Genomic DNA, 24,921 nt, shown 5'->3' on the forward strand with positions numbered 1-24,921 from the left:
AACTGTTTAAAAATTGTGAAAATAAATGTTGACAGCAATCCAATTTTATTAATTCTTTTCCATGCAAAAAACTGTGAAAATTCATTATAAATTTGTAAATAATTTCAATAAAATTGTCTGGGTTTGACAAATAAAACATACTTTGTTTCACTCTAGAGTTTGCTTAAGCACATTTTGTGAGATTTTCATAAAAGGAAGGAGTTAATGAGATGTCTTGAAAAGGGTTTGGTATTTGGATTTTCCCTTCATCTCAGACATTGGTTGTAAGAGGCTTTTGCTGCCAGACAGTTTCTAGCTAAACATGTTTCCTGTACAGTTATAGGTACATGGATGTACAAAAGGTCATCTGACAGCAAAGTCCAACACAGTGTCTGCATATCTCCCTGCAGAGTCACACACACCATTATGACTGGCTGGGTTTAGCCAACTTATTTTGTTTTAAAGAGATTCTTCACACTGCAGCCCATGGAACCTTTGGGTCAGTTTGGAAAATGGTAAAATTCAACTTGGCTTTTTTCTGGTGAGTGGTATTGTAAACTCAAAATGCACCAATTCTTGCAAGTAAGGTAAGTCTCAAAAGAGTTAATTACTTTCCAAACTGAGAGCCTCTATTAGTTTTCCTCATCACAGGTTGCATTTCTGAAGAGCACTGTGGTATTCAAATAATATAAATAAACAGCTTTTGAAAGAGAAAGGAAAATAAACATTTTAAAAACACATATAATAGCATAACACTGTGTACAGTCCTTCTTTATGACCTCGCTTTACACAATTTCAGTGATTTGAAAATTAAGATTCTCGATGAGTCAAACTCAAGCAGATGCCAAAACTATTTAATATCAGTGAAATGCAGTTTCGAGTCAATAGGATTGGCCGTCTAATGACGATTAAGTATGCTATAAATTTAAATCTTTGAACTACTTGTTGAGATTTATTCAGGCAGACAAACAAAGATAACAAAAGTCTTTTGTGTGTTTGTCACTCATTTCCGTTGCTCTGTTGTTGCAGTGTCAAATAATGTCAGTTATTTAAGCACAATTAATGTAATTTTAAATTCTCAACAAATTAAATTATAAAGACTAACAGTCCAAGGAGGACCCAGCCCATTTTTCTTGTACATTTTCTTTTTTCTTCCAGTTTTGTGGCAAATTTTAAATCAATGGAAGGTTAGTTTCAACCTTGATTCTTAGAGAAACAGCCCATTTTGATAAAAAAATAATTTTATTTTCATTAAGTCATTTCTCCCTGGTTTTGACCAGGCAAAATACATTTTGGAGTATATTTCAGGAATATGTAACAATTTTCCGAACACTTCCAGAGAGGAAGAGGTGATAGATTCCAAATGACTCTCCCTTGTGCCTTGATTGTTTGTTTTCCTTTATGATTGCATGTGTTCATTCAGTGCAGGGGGAGCTACCTTTTTAAATCCAGGACTTGGCTGGTTGCTAACTTCATTTTAGCAGAATAGGAAGACAGCATTTTAAAGCAATGCCACAATGTAAATGACCCCTGCAGGAAAACTGGAGGCAAGATAAGGAAACATACAGTTGTTTTTATCTCCTTAATAAAAGAATGAAAAACTACGTCCTTCATTTAGAAATCTTGAAAATTGATTGAAGACAAAACGTTCATCTATGTCTCGGCTTGTTTAATTAGACTGGGATAGGGAAAGTTATTCTGTAAAAGCAACTTAAAGCTGGTCTTCTCAAAGAAGTAAAATTAACACCCATTGTGATAAAATTACGTTGAATTTCATATAATTTAGAAGGAAGGGGGGTGAGATATTTTACATTTTGTGAGATCATATCTCAAGATTTAGTACAGCATCTAGAATTTCTTTGTAAGTAATAAAGACAATGATCCATTGTGTACTTCTATTACTAATTATTCTGTAAAGATTGTCTGTTCCAAAAGGTAATTAGAAAAGGTGAAATTTGATTCCATTAAACAGAACTCATCTGGGACACAACGAAATTTTGTTGTGAAGTAGTAGACTCACTTTGATGCCAAATAAAAAGCTTTTACATTGATGGAATGAATAAGATTGTAAAAACTCACACCTTTTTTTTTTCTCTTTATTCCTGCACAGGCAGCATTTAAGAATAATTAGGCTAAGACTGAATTATATCTGCAAGAAGTTTCAGTTCTTGGTTATTTCAGGAAAAAATGGTGTCTTCTGCTTTTCACACAGATCAGTCCTTGGTATTTGTGTTGCAGAAGTCAACTAATCAGGCACAAAATACCAGAAACCAAAGTGACTTAAACTTGTACAGAACCAGACTTCCCTGATTCCCCATCTTAGCCTTCCAGCTGGGAAAAATAACCCCAGTGCTGCCCAAAGAAACCCCATACGAGGCTCACCCAGGCCTGTTCTGGGTCTGAGGAGAAAATTAGGTTGGCTCCAGGTCTTGACGCTTTTCCCAAACTCTCTATAAACTATGACATGCTTGGCCAAGTGATGATTTAGCAGTGTGAACCTGTCTACTCAAGAATAGCCTGAGGTCCAGACAGGAGGTGGAAGACTTAAGCACTTTGTCCAGACACCAGAGAAGCCAGAACTGCTGCATGAAAGGTGTGTTTGAAGTTATGGCTGGTACTTGGTTCAGGTCTTTATTGCCTCATTTGTAGATCATATGAACCTTCTTAATGGCACAGGTCTTATTGTAAAGAAAAGAATGGTCAGAATACGTTGGCAACCCATTTCTTTGAGGCTAACCACTAAACACAATGCACCAGGAGATAACAAGCTTGGAAAACTCTGGGAAAATACGTGAAGCTGCTTGAAACCAACTTGCTTCAGCTCACTGAGCCAAGTCCAAACATTACAGTTTTGAGTTTGGCTGATTGGAATGTGGAGCTGCTTCTGCAGAGAGATGAAAACGTTTCACACCACAGCTGTCATGTCCTGTGACAGTTCTTTGCAAGACCCTGAGCCCTGCTCACACATCCTGGGAAGAATGGCTGAGAAGGAAGAATATATTTAGAGCTGCCTGGCCAAGAGGAGCATGAAGATACAGAAAAGGAACAGAAGCAAATTTCTAAACCAGATCCTAACCAGCATGCTCAGCTCCAGTATAATTTTCACCTGCCTTGACGTCCCCAAATTAGATGTCTGATTGCTATCAGTAGAACAGAGGGCTCAGGAAATACTGCACAAGAGGGCATATCAAATTCTAGGAACTTCACACCTGCCTATCTGTCTTGTATGGACACTGACAAATATCTGAGCACATCCCAACATCCCTGTGGAGAAAGGAAATGTTGTAATTACCAGCTTATAGAAGGAAAACCAAAATATAGAGAGACCAAGGGAGCTGCCCAAAGTTCCATCAATAAGGCTGTGCCTCTCTTGATTCCAGGTAAGCATCCTGAGGACATGGTAAATTTCCTCTCAAGGATCACACTTTTAGTGGTTTTGCAAAAAAACCCAAGCAGCTCTTTTCCTCACAGTATGCTGAATGGATGTGGGTTTATTTTTTAAGACCAATTCCTATTTTAACAGAAAGTGCCATTGCTAAATTCTGAAATAAAAAAGAATTTCATCAAACTGCAACCTAATTACAGTGGATGTTAAGAACACATGTGGCTTTTCGGAGCTTTATGGAACATTCCCATGAAGAGATACTTAGCAAGTGCAGCTTTGTGTACATTTCACAGAACTCTGCCAGCGTTACTGACTTTTACCCAGGTCTGAGCCTTACTCTAGACTGAAGTCACAAAGAAGGGATTAGTAGGGCTACACTGAGGCTGTCTGTCACATAGAAGCTAATTAACTGCTGATTGGACACTGCTAAATCCCCATTTCCTTTGCATTTTACACACCTTCCCCACAAAAAAGTAGTTCTCACTTGGTAGAAAAATAAAAATTGCCATCCAGGGTAGTAATGAAATAAGCCTCTTCTGAACAAAAGTTGTTATATCAATAAGTGACAACAGCTTGTTAATGTTGCATCCTCTTGAAACTGAGTTAATTGCCATGCTTAATTCATCAATTCTAAATATGAGCTAAAAATAAATTACAACCAAAAAAACCCCAAGATGATCTTCAATAAAGCATCTCTTGCTACATTCTTCATAAATCAAGTTTGAAATCTATATGCTATCTGTTGCCTCAACTCAGTAGTATAGGTATAAATCTAGAGCAAGCTGGACATAAGGTACAGACACAGTGAAGGCATGACAGAGAAAATAAATACATTTACATTTCAATTTGCATGTTTTGCGTAGATGTATGGTTTATACCAGATTCAAGGCAACCAGAACTACCCTTCCCTTTCACAGAAGCAAGTTTACACCAAAAAGGGGGTGCTGGGAGATTCTTCCCCACAGGCAGAGTGACAACTCAATAATCTTCCTCTGATACATTTCCAGTAGCTGCCTCGTCTCAAGGCATGTAAGCACTTACTACATGACCTGAATTTAGTTATTTTCTATTTCCTGAATGTCAGTTTATTATTTTTCATGCATTTTCTAGGTGCTGATTTGAATAGATAAAAGAAAAAATTGTATCCTTCCACATTTTTGGAAATACCATTTCCCTGAAGTTCAAAATAAAAAAGAAGAAAATTAAGGAAGTGTGTGGCTATAAAAAAATGTTTACTTTAACTGTCTACACTGCTAAGCACTTCAATCAGAACTAGTAATTTTTTCTTTTAGAAATACCAAGCTATAAATTTATTTCCCAGCTGCAAGGAGAAATTGCTGATACATAATATGTCTGATTTTCCAAAGTACTAGGCAGCTACCTTGAGCTGCTGCATACCCTTCACCCCCTCTGTACATAAGATGAAGCCCTTTTCTATATGAGCACACATCAAAGGTTTACATCACCCAAGTGAAAGAGGATTTCAGAGGTGAGAATGGGAAAGTAACAATTTTAAGGACAAATCACAAATGACAGTGTTAATCACCAATAAAAGCAAATTGCTGTTGAATAAAGGAAAGTTTCTCCACTGACAGAAGAGAATGTACCCCTCAGTCTGAATCACAGAGCAAATTGGTTTTGCCACATAGAGTCACACCTTCCCCTGAGCCCTTGGTTCTCCAGCCCAAGATTGTAACAGAACTTAAATAGGTAATATAAGTTACAGGAGGAAATAGATAGGCATTAAATATGAGCATAGGGACCAAATGACAAGGTAAGTAATTCACACTGAATGCAAAGGTTGGAAATCCACTAAGTGGGAAATTCACTCCCATTTTTGTCATTATTTAACTTCTCTCCACACTACTGAATATCACAAATGCCTCATGAAGTCCAAATTACAAAATGACTTCTTTATTATATCAGGAATATTTCTACATTAGCTGTGAAATATATATGAAAGGTGCTCACAAATCACAGTTCACATGGCCTAGCCAGTTATCCTAGAGCGGGCAATCATGTTAGGGATGCCAGAGATGTACCAAAACCTACATAGCTCTTCAGCAAGACAATTTCTGAACTGTCCCCCTTAGATTAGATTTCAGCTAATGCCAAATGCAAGTACATGAATGCTGGACATAAAGGTGAAAGAGGAAGAGAGAAGGGAGGGTGCAGTGAGAAAATATCAGCTGCCTTCAGAAATTAGGTATTACATGAAATAAAAGAGCTCAAGACAGAGGGTCAGGTATCCTCTGTTATTAAGAACAAGCAGATTTAGTCATGGTTCCCAGGCACTCATTAAAGTGAAACTCAATAGTCATTATTTTATTACCAACTCTAACCATCCAATGGATACTCCAGTCCTGCCACTGTCAGTTTGCTGGGAACAGCGAGAAGATGCCTACTGCAACATGCAGAGACATGAAGGGTGTGATAGAGGGGAACACAGGAGCAGCCTGCATTTCCTTTGTGTTTCCCTTATTTAACAGCTTGGTCCTCAAAAAGCAAAGTAAAGCAAAACATAAGTATTTGAATAAGGAATATAATCCAGACAATGAGACACCCAACATCTGTATGGCACCTTTAACAGGACAGTGCTGTGCCTCTTAGGACTGTGCACAGAGCTCATTTCTAAGGATCTTAGGATTTTATTCTTTTTGCATAACCTCATTTTTGTTAACTTGTTTTGTTCCTTGTTTTTGTTACCCACCTTCACTCCATCAGCACTGCCTGTGTAAGAAGGAGGTCTGAGAAATGAAGAAGCCAAGCTCCCTGCTATTACTCTTGATCCTTCAGAAAAAACAAAGGTGAAATTCTGGCTTTGTGGCAATAAATAGAACTCATACCAAAATCTTGAAGGGCAGAATTTCCCTACCAGGCTGTCATTTGTAACATTAATGCAGCCTCCCTCTATACACACCCTTCAGAGGACAGGGGTTTGCAGGTGGATTTACAAAATCCAATGCCAAAGGCAGGAAGGGAAAAAGCTTTCCAAAACATCTGTTCCCAGGGAATGTGATTTCCCTCTACAGATATCCTCTTCACCTCCAGTCTGTTCCACTTTGTACTCAAATCCCATTCCTTACCTAAGCAGACAGCCATGTACCATAAGAACCTCATGAACTTTTAGTATCTAATTTTTGCTTCTAAGATTCTTGCCAGTCTCTCAAGGCTGATGTTCCCAAAGGAAAGGACAAATTGACTCTTAAGAACAAAGTCTGCAATGAGAGTTACATTTCTTTTAAGTTTTGAGCACAAGCTGTGTGTTTCTAGTATACACCAAGGAAAAGAAAGCCCACATCTTGTAATAAGTGTGGTAAATCACTGCTAAAGAGGAAATTATCCCTGTTAGACAACAGGAACAGAATCACTTTTTTGGTGGTTACTTGATTTGTGATTTTTTACGCTCTCCGTTATTTTTAAAGAGACTTTCCTTATGCAAACAAGAACATTCACTGATCAGCACCAGTATGCCTTTGCTTTTGGTGTGCATTAAGAAAATTAAATGGAATATTCTTAGAAAGACATCTGTGCCTGGGGTGACTCACATTTGATCAATCCCTGTGAACAGTTCTTTTCAGAGGATGTGCAATTATTTGCTCAGTTAGGCTTAAACTTTTTATTTATTTAATCACCCTCCTGTAAAGCTTTGATCTGAGCTTCCAAAACCCATTTTTCTAACCACTTTAGCTACATATTTTAAGTCTTATTTTCTAATCAACTTCAGCCTGTAAAACATGCAATGTTCTACTTAATGCATCCTATTAGGAAATCAAGCTGCTGCATGGATTTTGAGATCTCTCATTTTGCAGCCCCGTGAGCCATTTGGAAGCATCATTAATGTCATTATTCCAGGGGAGAAGGAGAGAACTGGCAGCAGAGTGAGCCCTCTACACGGCTGTCAGCTCTGCCCTTCTAACATTTGCAGAGTGACTCAGAGGTGAATCACAGGTTTCTGCAGGTGTACACCAGGGAGAGCTGGATGATTTCCATGTCACAGTGGTTGCAAATGTTTACTTCATTAGTTCATGGGGTTACTCAGCAGTCCTAGCCAACTCAATTTCTCAATCTTACTGTATGGCAGTAAAAAAAAAAAAAAAAAAGAGAGAGAGTAGATAGCAGCTTTGAAATTAAAAACACAAGATCAACTGTTAATTTGTAATTAGAAAATCTGAGCAATGATGGAAGGTGAATGGATTTATGTGTAGCTGCCATTAAAGACACATTATGAATTATTTCAAAGCGTATCAATGTTAGATTTATTATGCTCTTCACCATAAAAAAAAATAGGATTCAGTAAAGGATATTTACTAAAGTAACCAGTAAAGAATATTTACTATATTTCTCTTCACAGCAGTACACTCTGCAAAAGGGATGACGATCTCTATCCACTAAAAATGCATTTGCCACAAGAAGCTCACAGTGATGTCTCTACTTAGCAAATAATTCAATAGCTTCTTCCAAGTGCCCAGATGTTTCCCAACAAGCCTTTGCACGCATGAGAGTAGTCACTTGGGATTTAAGACAGCATTTCCCACTCACTGCTCCTGGTGTGGCTGGAGATTAAACTCCCGTAGCCACGTCCGCTCCTTACATTTCAAGTAAAAGGATCCAGCTGCCATAGGTAGGAGAAAATTCCTGTGTGCAGGACACCAGGTAGCTGTGCAAACCTCTCTGCCTTCAATTTCTCTAAACGAGTTTACATAAGTAACTTATCTACCCATTTTATTAGTCTATTTCAGTTATTTTGAATTTTACCATCTTTTGACCTCGTGCTAACCTGCTCCCCACAAGATTGTGTCATTGGCAAATGTTATTGCTTGACTTCATGTTCCTACTTTAAGGTTCTTTCTGTCTAAAGTCTCAGGACTCATCCTTGACCTGTGCCCTGCTGTAAGTGATCTCTTCTGGGCATGATCTCCCAAATGCTTCCACTGACACAAACTATTTGTTCTTAGATGTAGAAACTTTTTTCCCATGGTCTTTCCTAACCTTTTCATTATTTTACCTTGTAGACTATGTTTTGCATAGTTACCACACCCAAAAGATGGGTGATCTGGAAATCTTGTTGGGATTTTCTCTCTAGCTCAAACCCAGTAAAAAGTTACAACCAAGTCTGTTCATTCCTGTAATTAAAATTGATCAAAGTGTCTGAGACTCACTAGAAATACAGACAGTAAAACCTAATTTTCCCTTAAACAAGCTTGACCAGTTCTAGGGGAGAAAAATGCTGGCTAAAAATTGAAGACTATGAAGAGAAAATGGAGCTAAGAGACACACAAAATCCGAATGTTCTGTTTATCCCAGATTTCCTTCACATTTTATGCAAACAGCTGACATTTTCAAAAGATCTCATTAGAAGGTACCCAGCCAGAGAGCAGAGTGCTATGTCAGCTATGCACCCAGTGCATGACTACACCAATGACACAGTCCCTTAAGGATGCACTTTTAACCTCTGAAACATTTCTCAACCTAAATGATGATCTTTTGAAAATAATGGAGACTAACAATGCAAGCTTGTGACAAGAGACACACTTAAAGCACACGTTCTAAGCACATCCCTGTAACCCAATATGCTGTTCTTCATGTTCACATTGAATCTGCAAACGAAATCCAGTGAATCTCTGTGGAGTCAGAGTATGGCAACACAGAATTGGCCAGGTAGTGTTTACTAATAAATCTAGCTGGATTATTCTGGCCAAGGGTCCTGCCAGGTGTCATCTACACAGGAAAAACCTCCACAAACACTTGCAGTTGCAACACAGTGGTCTTGGTAACCCTGATTGTCCCTTCCAATGCTCCACTCCCAAAAGAACAGACTGTGCCCCAAAGCCCCGGGTGGGCAGCAAAGAGCAGAGCCGACAGTTGGCACGGACAGATGGAGGCAGGAGGAGGCAGGATCACACAGCAGGAGGCTCAGCACCCCTCACCAGGCACCACCAGGCTCTGCAGCACCAGCCAGATTGCACTCTGGGCAGCACAAAGTTTCCTGGACTCAAATACAAGAGCAGTGTTCAGGTTACTAAGGGGAAACCCAGGGAAGGAAAGCCTCCCGCTCTCCTCCTCAGCAGCAAACAGCACTGTCACAGCTAATCTGGGAGCAGCTTTTCCCCAGACACAAGGAAAGGAAAGGAAAGAAGAGAGAGGCTCTAGGGATCCTGCATTACAGGGTGGAATAGTGGGGTGAGGACACTGTACAGAAATTGTACATTGATCTAGTCTTCAATTTTTGTATTATTTTAGTAGTTTATGTTCCAGACCGCATGAAAAAAAAAAAATACAGTCAGGTGAGGTAGGTATAAATATGATGCAGACTCATAGTCATATTTATTAACATCTTCCCTTAAACCCATATTGTTTCTGACTTAGCAGACAAACCCATATTTAGCATCCCACCAAGGCAATGATACCCATAAATACCCATTTTCACTTAGCAGCAGCCATCTAAACAGGGTTGAAGACATATTTTAAAATTCCATTAGAAAGCGATAGAAAGTGTCTTGAGTTACCATCCTCAGATTGGCACCAAATTCTTTCCAGATTTTAAATGCAGAGGACAGTGGCAATAGAGGAAAGAAATGCATTTCAAAATAAAGTATGAAGCTGAAACTATGAGAATACTGTGCTAAGCTGTAAATCACATGGCACTGCAAACCAACTATTTAGATATTCTTTATTTAAAAGCTATTAACATGTTATGCTATACTTACTTAAGTAAACTATAAAGATGTTCTCAAAACTAGCATTAACTATTATGAATCCATTTCTGCCATGAACACACTGCCCCCAGGGTAAAGGAGCACTAAAACTTACTACATCTATAAATATCCTGGTTTTCACATGGCCGGATTGAAAACGATGTAGGTGTGCTTGGCATTTAACCTGGGGAAGTCGTGTCAGCTCCCCTCCCTTCCTCCTCCCCATGCTAACAATGTTGTTTGGCAGCTTTTCCATTTTATCTCACCACAGATCTTTGCCAAAACTTGAATCTACTCCTGACAGATTAACTGCCACCGTAAAAGAAACTTTGTTTTTTTTCCCTGCGGATTCTGATTGAAAGGATAAACTTGAACGACAATCTTCTCAAATGGCCTGGTCTTGTCTCAGGCCTGGAGTTGGGAAATAAGGACCAATAGAGTTGGAGAGGCTTTAGTTAGTCAGTAACCACACTTTGAATTCAATTATTTGAACAGTACAACAGACTGTGAGACCAGATTCCCAGCTGCTTTTAACTTATGTTTTCACTTGCACCTGTGCAAAGTGGGCACAAAATACTCCTAATTTGGCGGTTGGGAATTAGACCCCATATTTACATTTGCTTCCTGATTCCTGACTTTATTCATCAGCCAGCATGTGGTACACAAGCTGATGAATTATTGTTTAGCTTGTTTTGAAAACACATCACTTGCAAACATACTTTAAAAAGATCTGCAATAATTAGCTGTATTTTATTTTCTATGCTAACAGCACCTTTTTGTGCCTTTTTATGTATACATGCAAATACAAGTACGTTTATGTTCAGTTAAATTTAGCCCCTTATGATTAATTTAGGGTCAAAATCAGGTCTGAGTGAACAAAACTGTAAAGATAGAATTCAATATACTTATACAAGCTCTTAATTCTGCCTTTTGCCTTAAGAGAAATTTCAGATTTCTAGTGTAAAAAGACATTTTAATTATTAAATATTTTGCATTCACTAAACCTAAGCAAGACTGTAGCAAATTCTACCCTTATATCTTGATCAAATTATGTTAAACTATCTTGCATTTTCTGTGGATCAAGGGTCATATCTGCTGTTATATTGACATCCAGGGACCCGACTGGATACCTGAACCATTTGCTGTGTCCAATACTTAATATCCAGCACAACAAACAGGGTCCAATCCTCCCTGCACCAGGCATTTTGCCTCTGCTATAGAATAGGAGGAAAATTATTCTCTACCTATGATATTTAGATATTCACAGCAAAAGTTTATTTTTCTCTGATTCTACATAGAGAAAAATTATTTTTCAAGTAGTTACATAACTGCCTCCTTCAGGTCTCTGTGATTTACAGTTCATAAGTCTGGTTCAATATATTTTTTCCCCACATTGAAAGAGTTTCTACTCTTTGCCTTCAGGGGATGCTAGAATGTCACTATCTCTGGAATGTGGCAGCTTCTGGGGGTTGCCTTTTGTCCCATTAGACTTGCTTCAGGACAAGACTGAGGAAAGCTGAGACATTCCCAAACTTCATGAGAGGGTACTGGAGCCAGCCACAGCTCAATCAGCTTTGTGTGCCACCCCGAGGCTTCCAGGAGACCATGTCAGCAGCAGGGCTGGTGGCAGCACACTCCATCAAGCACTCCTGTGTGCCCTCCAAAGGAGGGATCTGCTGGGCTCACACTGCTTCCCATCTGAAGCTTCCTCTGTGCAGAGGAAACCTCACAGAACCCTCAGGCCAACACTCATCTTAATGAACAAGGTTGAGAATCTGGTCTATCAAAATGAGCTTTATACAACCAAATGTTCCTCAGTGCTTTATCCACGTTCACACTCATCCTTCCCACAAACGTCACCCTCCCCTCACTTCAGGCTCTTGTTTGACACCTCTCCTACACTCCCCCATCAGCAGCATTGAGGCCCCTCCAGGTCAGGGATCTGTATTTTCTTCAAAGCCTCATAAACAACAATAGCACTGTATAAATAATAAATAACAGCAACAGTCATTCTATAACAAGTGGCATCAGCTTTAACAACTCATACCATAAGTGGTGTTGAGAGTCCACTGCGAGATCTTAACATCAGCTTTGTTGATGCAGACAATGAAACTAACTTCAGGCTGGGGAAAGATTGATCAGAATCATTCATCTGGGTTAATATCAGTAGGCTGGGGGTCAGAACATCATTGAAATATCAGTCACAGCACCTGGGATATTGCTGCCAAAAATACAGTACTGTAATAATGCATAGGAGGTAAGAAATGTATGAGGCCATATACACCCAGACCTCTTCTCTTGAAATGTTATTCCATGACAAATTTTTTTAAAGTGTCACACCAATGTGGGGAAAGCCTTTGCTCACCTTAATTTACAGAATAATTAGTGCTGAAGTTTTAGTTAGATTTTTATCTGGGAATGAAGTGTATAAATCTGAAATATTATGAATGAGACAATAATCCACTAGAATTCCACTTTGTTTTCCTGTGATGACTTTTGAAACATGTGTTAGTGAATACTGTCCCACAGATGTGCTGGCTGCACTGCTGGCTGAGGGCTCCAAGGTCATCCCCGTATGACCTGGGAACAAAAGTCCTGCCTTTTCTGCTACTTTTCTAACCTGACTGGATAGGCTTGGGGGAGACCATATCAGCAGCTGAGAGAGGGCAGATACCCATCCAGCTGTGGAGAGATGGCTGCTGCATCAGAATTATGAGCAGAGAAAAATATGTGCCCTGAACTGTATAAAATCTTGTTAGATCCTGCTCCAAGAGGTGTGTATTTATAGGTACACATTTATTTACATAAGTGTGTAGAGATATATACACAGATGAAGTTCAATAAAAATTGTGTGCTATCTCATATATTACCATAATCTAGAAGGGGAGAGGGGGAAAGCTTTTCATCTTCCAAGGTTTTAGCCATTCTAAAGGCAAACATCACTCCTAACCTTGTCTAAAGAGTGACATTATTGCAAAGCTAAGGACATGCTTAAAAATCCTTGAAAGAGTTTGCTTTAAATACTTTGAAATGTACTCTGGTTTTTTGTTTTGTTTAAGTTGGGATGGACAATTGACTACTGTGCAAAGGTAGATTGCATCCACAAGTCGATATCTGTAAAGCAATTTAAAGGTCACTTTAACAAGTCCAGTAATAGTGAGCATTAGTGATTCTGCAAAGAAAACAGACATTGCAAGATAAACCAGAGTTCTGAAAGTAACTGCTATTCTTTCTTCTCTGTGTTCCTGAACAACTCCACCCTTGTCATATCCGATCACCTTCCAGCAACACAGTAAGGGATGCAGCTACATCCAGCATATATGTTTCTTTATTTTCTTCAAAATTGCTATTATGCAATGATATTGTCCTGTCTAAAATAAACAAAACCATGACAATTTAATGCAACTTAATACTTGTACACAGATCTACCAATACAGTAAATCCCAAAACAACTTCATATAATTATTAGACATTTTAAAAATGTGTCTGAACAAACCTGATGATTTTCAAGAGTATTTTGTAGTTTATGGTGTGGGGTTTGTTCTTTTGAACTGAACAACCCTTCACTACAGTCCTATGAAAAGACACTGGAACAATAATATAGCCTTTGCTTTAATCCTTTATAAAATAAATGTTTAAAAGTCTTACTTATAGTCATCCTCTTAAATGCAGTTGGTACTTCTGACAGTGATACCTAGACTGAAAGTTTCTGCAAGCATACTTGCATAAATATATCTCTAATTACTCCCTTTTATATAGCCTTTGGTTTCCAGAAAGAATAAGAAATGTGACATATGATCAGGACTGCAAGTATTTTCTCAAAGTAGATTAATTAACATCATCTCAAAACCAGAAGGAACGAAGTTACCAGGTATGTGGAACATTAATCACATCACTAGTAATTAGTGCTAGAATACAGAAATAAAAAGACAAAATGAAGCCATAATAAATTAGTCTAATCCAACTAAAATTTACCAGAAATACTGTAAGAAGTAAGATTAAAACGACAAAATTTTTTGTTTAAATGGATAGAAGGATGGGTAGGGAAAGCCTGTCTGTCTGGGCCAGATCAACAGAAAAAGAATGCTTGAGAAAAACAACAATGACAGACGGGAAAATTGCAATATCTGTGATTCAGCTATGTTACAATAACACCGAGGTATCAGAGGGCAGTGCATAAAGCAGAAATAAACACCCATGAAATAAACAGTAAATTTTAACTCATGCAGTCCTTCTGTTACAGGCTTTAGAATTTACAAGCTCAGCAACAGAGTAAAGCGTTGAACAGGCCCACAGGGACCTCGGGCTGCTACTCAGTGAGATGGATGTAAAACAATCAAGTTTGTCCTCAGAAGAGAAAGTTTGAACACCTGCAGAACAACATCATTTTGAAGGATCACCCTCAGATGCAAATCTATTGCCTATTCCGCCAGCACCAAGGTGTCTCCCCCACTCAGCATAGGAACAGTGAATGTGCTGCAAAAGGTCTCTCATGACACAGTTCCAGCTATACCACAGCGAGCAAACACCTGGGAGAGAACTGCACTGTACAAAACCAACTCACTGCTGTGGTTGTTCAAAACGACAACAAAAATAAACAAAAATAAAGAGAAGAAAATAACCATCACAAATCAAACATCATGGGTATATTTTCTGTCATCTGCTCTTTGCTCCTACCTTTGTCAAACATTCTACTTGTCACTTTTTCACTCTTTTTAACCTGACAGGTATGCTGCTGACAAGTGGTAGAGGTGAGCTTCTTAAAAAAATCTAACTCTGGCACATCTAGAAGAAAACTATTTTATCCTGAAGAATTAGTTTATGCATTCTCAACCATTTTATTTCTCACCATTGTTTATTCGATATGTGCTTTCCTGTATGGTCAGACAGGTTCGCAGTTTGGATTATATATGGCAAGGCAATAATTAGGCACCACAAATACAAAAGAAAGAATTCACTTCAACAGGTGAGTCCTTTTGGATCTTCTCAGTAGGGTGTGCACATCCTGAGTATTCCTACACAGTGATCTTAACCTCAGCAAGTCCAGTTATACCCAAGCATGTGAACTGGGAACAGATTTTTCAAAGAACAGGAGAACCAACCTTTCAGGTTCTCAAATAGTTCACAACCTGATCCCTGCAAACTTATTCCTATGAATGAATGTTATCTCAATGCATATAAATAGATTTCAACTTAAAGAGAGATTGCAAAGCTGACTGTTTGTTCTGCATTATTTGCTGTACTTCATTAGTCACCTAAACCCCATGCATCTGAGCACAGTTTACAGCTGCTACTGCCTCGTGCCATTCCTTGGAAAGTGGTGAGCATTCCCAGCCATACACAACGAGCAGACAGGGCTCAGGATGAGCAACTAAGAAAGGTTGGTCTCAGAAGGCCAGGGATATGGAAACAGGAATAAAACCAATTTATTTTGCTAGTATGAGACCATCTTTTTTCCTCCCTGAGATTTAAAGGTTTAATTTCCAACAAAAGTCTGGCTTTTCATCATTTAGACTGAGTCAAGAAAGCCCCAAAGTTTACCGAGCAACAGTGGAATGGTATCCCTAAACATCTGGCTAAATCAGGGCTTCCATGTCTATATTGTAACACATCTTTTATCAAAGAAACTAAAAATAAAATCCCCCCAAGTAAAAGAGATCTTTTCTTCACTTGTGGCTTATTGGTTTTCAGCAGATAACCGCTTGGTTCCAATATTAATTTAAAAGAAAAAAAGGCTAAGATACAATCAGCATAAAAGCAATTAGCCAAATTATTTAATGGATTAATATAAATTACACTGTTTAATTACAAGATCAAACAAAATAATGCTGGCTTCAATTACAGCAATTCAAACCAGTGTGAAGGAAGAAAACCAACTGATTTTTTGAATGCTGCCATCCAAATGGTTAAAACCTCCAAAGAGGTTAAATTAACTACATGAAGACATAAAAATTTACAGTAATGACAAGTCACTATATAAATACTCTCAAATATAAATTTTTAGCTATTCAGTAATTTGGATTTTACTATCAGTACTTGCAATAATCATAATAATGTGCACAGAGAGGTGGGGGGGCAAAAGAGAGAGGTGAGGAGAGATGTAATCCCATGTCAGAACCAAATATTATCTGGTTCCTGCACAAATACATTCCTCTCTGTGTAGAAGATTTTATGCCACTTAGCTTTAAAACTCTTCACTACTGTTGGACTTGTAACCAGTCCACCTCACTAACCTTTTCTGCTGTATTCCTTTCCCCACACTGCACTGTCCTGCTTATGGTCCTATTACACAGCATAAGGGTGCTCATTTTCAGGTATTATCCACCAAGTGTGAAATCTCCATCTATATCTCCTCATCTTAATCATACTTGTGTTTGTTCTTCTCCAGATTCTGTATCAATTAATGTCCCCTCACCCTGATCTGCTCTTATTGGCACTTACCTCTGTAATTACCTCTGTTATACAGTGTGTATATACAGTGTATATACTGTTATATTTCTTTCCATGAAAAATGCTGTGAACTGAGGTCTTTTATCAAGGCTATGCTTCATGAGGGAAATATCAAATTTTCTGCAGCCTAAACTAGCGCAGTCCAGCAAGATGTTGCATGTCCCCCAGTTAACGTATCCCACTGGCACTCCAGGGCACCATTTCCATGAGGGGTCTAGACAAAAGTTTTGCTGCCAAATACCACCCCAGCTGAGTGAGCTGCCTAAGCCCTTCCCTGCTGTAGGTCTGCTTACCACTTCTCCTGCCTGGATGGAACCATCACTGGCCACACACAACCTGTGTGCCAGCCAGCTTCTCTCCCAGGACACCTGCAGTAGTTGCAGCCATGAGAAGGAGCAAGGCACCATCTGTGGTTCAGAGCTCTTCCCTGCTCCCCCTCTCACCAAGGACTGTCTCTGCCCTCTAAGCAAAAGCACTGCCAGAGCCATCTCAACCCGAGCCACAGAAACCTCATGAGGAGCGTGACTCTGCCTGCACCCAGAACAAGGGATTCTGCCTTTAGGCTGTGCAGAAAGAAGCACCTGACTGTTTGATTAGTATTTTGTGTGCTGCTTTGAAGTGCTCTACAGAGCTCGGGTCCTTGGCCCAGCACAGCTTGCTTTCTAGCCTTTCAACATTATAGCACTGGTTGTTCCATCACAACCTGTCCTCCCACCCATTAACTAGGGATGCAAAAGAAATCCCAGTGCAACCCAGGCTAAAAATGAACGTGCCCATCATAAGAAGAAGCTTAAATCGTTACCTGCCTAACGCATTTGTAGAAAAGAACAATTGTAGGACATGAAGTATTACATATACCTTATGAGGAGCATGACCTTCACTATGGTCCTGCTTGCTGAAATTAAGGATACCATCCCAGAAATCTCACATCTTCTGCCTCGACAAACTTCCAAAACAAGAGACAAAATAAAACATGGGGAGAAGAAGAAGGAGAGCAAAGAGATGCCGTGGCCAAGCAGATGGAGGCCACCAGAGCCAGGTCCAGCACCCAACTGCTTGGCACCGACCTCGCAAAGCACACAGGCTTAACAGGCTGGATTTCCCTCTTCAGATAACAGCAACCCAGATAGAAAAATGGAACTAACTCTCTATTGAGGATTTTTGTTCACCAAGATGTAACAAAATGCCAAAGACCACGTTTTCACCACTGCTTTCCAATACATTCCAATATCTTCCTTTAAAGCCACCCTCTGTATGAGCACAGCAGATTGATGGCAGTGTTACTGTGGCAAGTAACTGGCACTGCACTGCAGTTCAGGTGAGCACTGAATTCTCTCCTGATTTTAAAGGCATTTATGATTTTTAATGGGTCTTGGGGCCTACCAGGGATTGTTCATCAAAACTCTGTTTCATACAGGAAGCTTTAGGCTTCATAGGCTGCATGTGAAACGAATACAAAAAGTGGTTAAAATGTAAATGAATCATTTGACCACAGGAGTCAGTGGTAATATTTCTCCATTCTGCTTGTGGCTTGAAAACATCATATCAAGCTAGTTAAGCTTGTGTAAAATATAACCAATTAAATATATTTAAAACAAGCAACACTCAAATATAAAGAATCATTTTCCCTTTATCCAGTGTTCATTATTTGGACTTCTGTTTGGAGGGGGGAGCCGGGGTGCTGGATGCAAGGTGGGTAGTATGTGTGTGCAAGAAGGGAAATCAGAAATAGAGAAAGTAGAACTATCTCCAGCCAGTCTAAGCCAACAGGAATTATGCTAACTTGCTCTTGAGAATCTGTATGTTGTGTTGGCTTTGCTCCACTGTTTGTATCCACAACAATGTGAGGATGTTGCTCTACAGAAATCCCTGTGCAGCCAGGACCAGGGGAGTGCTGCTGGTTTCAGCTCCTGAGCTCTGCAGGCAAAAAAAATCTCAAGCTTGAGCTCGCTGCAGCTCTAATTAAAAATAAAGTATGGATGACTCATTTCACTGCTTATTGTTAATGGTTAAGCTACTGGAAGAAGCCCTACCGGAGCTCCTTCAGACCCAACAGACTCATGTGCTGCTCTTGCAGGGAGTGCATTTTGTTGAGAGCTGGAGTTCTGGTCACAGGTTAACAAGGACCATTGAGGGCCCTACAGACAGAAAAATGATTTGCAATATATCAAAACAGATATCTGTGCTGGGGGAGGCAAGGTGGAAATACACACATACAGTGTAACTACAGTAATTTCTTCTTGCATGGGACAATATTTTCACCCACTGCTTCCAGCCCAAAGGTAAAGGACAGTTTCCACTGCAGTGAAAATTGAAAGCAATGGAACTGGGGCTGCATAGATGTCTCTTTTTGCCATGCTCAACTCAAAACGAGCAGGACTTACTGCATCTGATACTCACTTTCACTGTAACCCCTTTATCTTTGCTGCTAAACTCAGACAAAATGATATTTAATGCAGGTATGTTCCAAATACTTCACCACAATATATCACTGTGGATCCTGCTTTTTGCTGGCACTCCTTATTTCAGCTTCCTATCAAAGCTGAGAAAGTTATACCATTATCAAAGATATAAAAGCACAGTTTTCTTCTACATCTACAGTGCAGTTACCTGAGCCAACAGCGAATGGGCTTGTTCCACATATCAGAAACAACACAACGGCATTAGTACAGACCTTCACACATGCTACTCTGCTTTAAATTCACCCTCTCCAGTAATTCAGAAATAGCTCTCAGGGAAGGCAGCTCTACAGTGGACAGTCAAGCCTGCTCATTTACTCTTAGCTTCATTGTTTCTAGGCTACAGTACACCATGGACAGTGCATCCACTTCCATCACACACAGATACAACCTCATCTTGTTTAGAATGCATGTAACTGCACTGGGGAATGCTTGGAGCACACAGTTTAAGGTTTCTTTCTGTCATAATGACATTGATAAATGAGTTTACGGTAAATAAAGTTTCCTTCATGTATCTGGTTTCCTTAGGTATTCATTCATCTGGAGTGACTTGTGTTTTATACATCAAGAATTCTTTACTTTAAAAAAATGCCAAGAACAATGATTCCTTTTCTGACATTTCATCACTGTCATACTTCAATGTTATGATCTGCTATTAGCAAATGCATTAGTCCATTTATATCTTATATTCTATTTCTCTTAAAGGTTTTAAAGATATTTAGGTAACACCGTCCCTTCATAGATGGTATTGCTTAAGAGAGAAAACATTTCCAACATGATCAAGAGTTACAGAGTGAGCTATCTATAGCAGAACCTATTGTATTAACAAGACAAGATTTGTTTTAAGTTCAATGGAGAAAAGACACCTTTGAATTTGAGAAGTTAAAGGGTGTTGCATTACCTAGGCACAATAGGGTAAGTTAATGATGAAGTTTCAGTTTTAACTTGGAAACTGCTGGGTTTTGTAGGCTTCAGCCTGTCACTAATAGGTATATTTTAACGAGATACATGGGGACTTAGGGGAACAACTCCCATTATTGTTAATGGGATTCACACAGCTAAATCCCTGTGCTGGAAATGTTTCTTGTAATATGTCTTTAATATAGCCTCTGTGTGTGTGCACACACATGTATGTGCGTGTCTAGTTAATGGTTAAATGTATAAATAGGAACATTAGACTTCCAAGTGTTACTGTTTCATTCCATGGTCTATAACTAAAGTAGAAGCAAAATAAAAGTCCTAAAAGTGTGATTTTTTGACAGCAGTGGGTAAACCTGCTCTGAATGTTTGGCAGGAACAGGGACATCACATCAGTCACACACCTGTGGGCTCACACGAGTGAGGTCTGCATCCCTCCTGCGCTTTGCTGTGTATTAAGGCAGGGTGACTTGTACAGTCACTCTTCTTCCAACTGGATCCCAGGCAGAGGAGGGCTATTGAAAAGCTGCTCAGTGATACGTGGGAGCAATGTGCATTAACTGGAGAGGAAATCTGTGAAATGGCTGTGTCCTGCCTGTGTCCTGGCTGTCACTGAGCAGCTGCGGGCTCCTTGGGTAGCGACCCATGTGGAACCTGGATTGCTTCTGGGAGAAAGCTGGGCCTGTACCCTGCAGAGCTGGTTTACCTGCACATGGCTACTACAGCAGCAGCAAATGAATTGCAAGAGCTCTGTAAAGAGTTTTCTGAATAAAAGAGAGTTTAATTTTAGAAACATGAAGTACTCTCATATTATTACCCACCAGGTGGTAGGCGATACATGCAGGAAGCAGTCAACCTAAAAGAGACGCCACAAGAAAAGAAGCATGATTATCTGAGGGGCCAAGCAGCACCTTGAAACAGAGCAAACACATTGCATCAAAAGGAGTGGCCACCAGGATACTGGATTTTCAGAAGTACACCTGAGGGCACAGCAGAGCTGAGACTTGAATCGGTACAGAGAGCTGAACATTGAAGGATGAAAAGAAAAACAGAAAGGTAAAACTTTTTTTCTTGTCATTTAATCAGTGAAAAAGAATTAGGAGCAAGTCAAACTCAGGTGTCAAAAATAACATCTAAAACGCTGGAACATCAGATAGAGGTATTTGATGAGAAGCATCAACCAAAACAGAATTAAACTTTGCCGAGGGAATCGGGCTTATGGGTGGGGAAAAAAAGAGAGCAGAAATTTTACAGTCATAACTGAAAGCAGTGGCATGCACATGTAAAGATTCACCAAAAAAAGTTCCAGTGGAAACCTGCCTCCACACAAAAAAGACAGCTGAACAAGCCCCCAGATTTGGAAAGCAATGACAAGGACTACAGCATGAAGAGTGTACTTTCTAGAAGAAGTAAGAGTCAATAAATAAAGGTTTCATACCATAGAACATAGAAGGCAAAAGAAAGACAATTTATACCCGTAGTGAAGGTGGAAAGCAGAGCTCTGAGTCCCAGTGACAGAGACATCCAAGAAAGAATATGCAAATGAACATGCACTGATTATGGTTACAGAGATTTCCAGTCATAATTAAGATATCTACTGAGGGCTGGAGCCAAATTTAAAAAAACCCAAAAGGATATGTGACCTGAAGACAAGGCTATTGCCCATGCTGCTGGCCTACTTGTGACTATTACATGATCAGTGACCAAATTGCTTTCGTCTGTATGAGACAAGTGGTAATTTAACTCCTGAAGCACTGATAGGCATCAGTCTTAAGACTAAACAATAAGTTTAATTAAGACAATAAGTCTTAAGACTAAAATAGAAGAATATTCACCTACATACAGAGGAGTCAAAGAAAATAAGCACTATTTTTGGCTTAGAGTGACTTCTGTCCCCACTGTAAACATGGGACTATCAAAAAATGACCAGGCTGAAAGACATGAAAGATATTTGGCCATTTTTAGAGAAATTTATCTCCCAGGCACTCTGAACGCCTCTCTGTAGCAGGTACCCTTTTGTTACCTCCAGAGAATTTAAAATGTAAATTGAATATAGACTAAGAGAAGGTTTTTATCACTATTTGTGGAGCAGCTAGCTCTGGCACCAGTCCTGAGAGATGCTTGTGATCATCGGTGTGATACAAACAAGTAAAAAATAAAATGTTTTAAAATAAACCAGGTACCTACTGCCCTAAAAGTTTGCCATTATCCCTCCAATTTGTCTGGTTTTTTTATGCTGAAAATGAGAAAGGGTTGTTCATTGTGGCTGTACATCCAGCAGAGCAAGACTCAAGCCTACACTTGCTGTAACACCTGTGTAAGTGACCAACCTTCAGGAATAAAATACCCCCACTTCACCACTGATGCTCTCCTATTCTGCATAATTTATTAAATATGAACTAAGTAAGGAAAGATGTTATTCTACAGCCTGATGGTTAGGGCAGTGACACAGAAAGAAACATGTTAAATTTTTGACTGAAACAGCCATTTAACCTGCAGTTCCTGGGCCGGCTGGGTGTGCTGGCCAGAACCTGTTCTGTGGCAGCAGCAATTGCTGCAGGGCCTTGTTAGTGCCAACTGCCAATGATTCCAACAATTACTAGAATGACAAGTGTTCTCCAGCAGCCTGAATTTATTTTGATGATACATGCACTTAGTATAATGGTTTACAAAATGGATTCAGACCTGTCTAAAACTATCACCAAAGTGAAGGTATTTTGACCCTTCAAAGTAAAAAAGATTCCCTCTTATTTTACTTCACTGGTTCCTTCAGCAAACTTCAGTTTTGATTTGAATGCCATATTCATTTTGATAACAGATCACTCTTCTACTTCCATATCTCACTGCCAAATGGGACTCACCTGTTATCTCTGATTGCAGGCAATTCGAACTTAAAGCAAGCCTGTCTATCACCTACTGTTTTAACAGCTGATTAATTAGGGCTACAGGGATCCTGTGGAGAGCTTTATCTGAAGAGCGGCTCAACCATTAGTAGAAGAAACTTCCTTGTACACTCCTAGCTCAGATAACAAAGTAAGATAATAGTTCACAATCCTCCTCCAGCTAATACAAATAGAGGCACTCCCTCTTATCCTAACACATGAGTCAATCCAATCCTCATGATATAGTACTATAGCTCTGAATTCTCCAATGTTTCTGAAAATGAATATCAGACAACATGACATATTGTTAACCAAAGTATTACTAACAAGGATAAATTGCCTCTCTTCCTTTCCCCTTCTCTCTTTTTATTCTTTTTTTTCTCTCTTTTTTTTTTCCTTTTTTTTTTTTTTTTTAATTAGCATTGAAAGTAGCCAGATCCTAAAGAAATATGAGTATGCACAGTGGACCTGTTCCCTTTTTGGGCGACCATTGTCAAATAATGAATTCTGTCTTTGCCTTGCAAATACTTTCACTCGCTCCTTAGTATTCTTTTGGATGATGATTGGTGATCTAGAGCATAAGAAATTCACCATTTTTCCAGTGTTTATTCCTCTAAATTTGTTTCATCTACGTTTCTGCTTCCTGCCCATGAATTGCCCTTATCTTTTCCTATGAATTTGGAACCCAAATAAGGCAGGTCCATACATCCAAAGCATTGATATGCAGAGCTCAGTTGTGCAAGGCAGTGTAACACTCTTGAAACCAAAATATAGGTTGGCTCCAGCATTGATTAAACAAAGTAATGTGAAGAAATTCCTGTCAGGTATGAATGACACACTGGATCAGTGGCAACATGCATCTCAGGAATTCTTTAAATCCTTGGCTTCCAGAAGGTGGTTTCCCTAAAAATCCACTACTAGCTAGCCTCACTGAAGGCAATTATCTGGGAAAGTGAGTATTTTGTCAAAATAGACCCATAGACTCATACAGACTCAACATCCTGCTGCTGCCTATAGGGGTTTTAATTCCACTTACAAAAATAAACAAATGAAACAGCAAAAAAATCCACCACTGATTTCTTGTCCCCTCCAAAAGAACCTAAACAAAATCAAAAAGCAAGAAACAAAAGGGCTGTAACCCTGCAAAAGCTTTTTTTTTTTTTATTTTACTTTTAATAGAAAGCCTGCATGGAGAACACAGTATTTGCCCATTTCTGAAATTGCAGCCCACCAGCAATAAAAGCAGTATTTCTAGCAAGCTCAGTATAAAATCTTATTGGCCATGGCCACAAAATCATCTCTCATTATCTCATTATCAGTTAAGATTTCAATGTGGGTTTTTTATGGTACATTTCAAATTCCATCTGGATTGGCTGGGTTTCAAATGGCTGAAACAACGATTCAGTCCCATTCAACTGAATCAACCCAATGCACTTACAGATGTTACTCATTATCTAGGCAGATAGGTTGGTATTTGGCAGGCTTTTGAAGGTAAGAGAAGGCATCAAAAGACTTGAAGGCACTGCCACCTTCACCCAAAAACTTAAAGAGAGATTATCATTAAATCTTTACCATCAGGAAGATATTGCTATGTCATAAGGAAAAGATAGTCAAGGAGTGTACTTCCTGCAGAAGTCAACTTTACAAAAGAGAAGGAATTAATGCATCCATATCCTTGATAAGACATCTACATTTTTGAAAGTACTTCATGCTGAATGCCAGGACTTTTGATCTATTTCATAGATATTTTGCTAATTAAATGAATACCATATTAATATTTTCTAAACAACCTTGCAATATCCATCTGTTTGAATGATTTCTCAAGAAGAAGATAAGAGATTTTAATGCCTGATTCACATGTGTTACTGAAGGCGTTACCCTGGCAAGTTGAAGCAAGTGTAGAATTACCAGCCAGGCTGAAGGAAGGAGGCTGGTTTAGACCTCGCTCTCAGAAGCCCAATAACACCACCACTGTGATTCACTTGCTACTTTCATAAGCACAGGTTAGTTTTTTTTCCCACATATAGCAATGACGAATGAAGCACCAGCAGAACTCAGATTCCAGAGAATTTACTTTCTGCCTAAGATCCCAGCTAGGTGTTTCCCACAGTTAGGCACCCCTGGCCCAGAGGTGCTCAGCAGGGAGCAGT

Source organism: Pseudopodoces humilis, chromosome 11 (assembly GCF_049639895.1).
Source record: "Pseudopodoces humilis isolate 2021_Gansu_Grassland_sample_001 chromosome 11, ASM4963989v1, whole genome shotgun sequence".
In the NCBI taxonomy this organism is placed as follows: Eukaryota; Metazoa; Chordata; class Aves; order Passeriformes; family Paridae; genus Pseudopodoces; species Pseudopodoces humilis.